The following is a 411-nucleotide window of genomic DNA, read 5'->3' as shown; positions in this document are numbered from 1 at the left end:
AGCTCCATTCGGGCAACCGTATGTTTACATATAACGGGAGCATCCAATCACCTTCCTTTACGAGGGTTCAAAGGTCGCCTAGTGAGAAAAGTTCAGACCTCTCGTTTTGTTTTCGCACATTTGAGCCTTTAACTGGCATCAAGTATGTGTGTACCTAATGCGTTTTAGGATCATGCCCGTTCTCCTTTGACCGGGTCTTGGCTTCGGAGAATGTTGTTAAACTTTTCGCCCAAACTTGGGAGGATTCAAGTTCTTTGTCAGCGCTCACTCTCCGAGCTGAGGAGGAAGATACGCAGCTACGAGGCGCGAAAGCAGCCCCGCTTCTCCCACGAGGAGGCCCGGGTCGCTGGCAACACCAGGGTGACCGAGCTCCGCCGGAAGAACGCCGGGCTCAGAGGCCGAGGGGCAGGA

Source organism: Myotis brandtii, unplaced genomic scaffold (genome assembly GCF_000412655.1).
Source record: "Myotis brandtii unplaced genomic scaffold, ASM41265v1 scaffold182, whole genome shotgun sequence".
NCBI classification, from domain to species: Eukaryota; Metazoa; Chordata; class Mammalia; order Chiroptera; family Vespertilionidae; genus Myotis; species Myotis brandtii.
Note: the sequence above shows the minus strand (reverse complement) of the source record.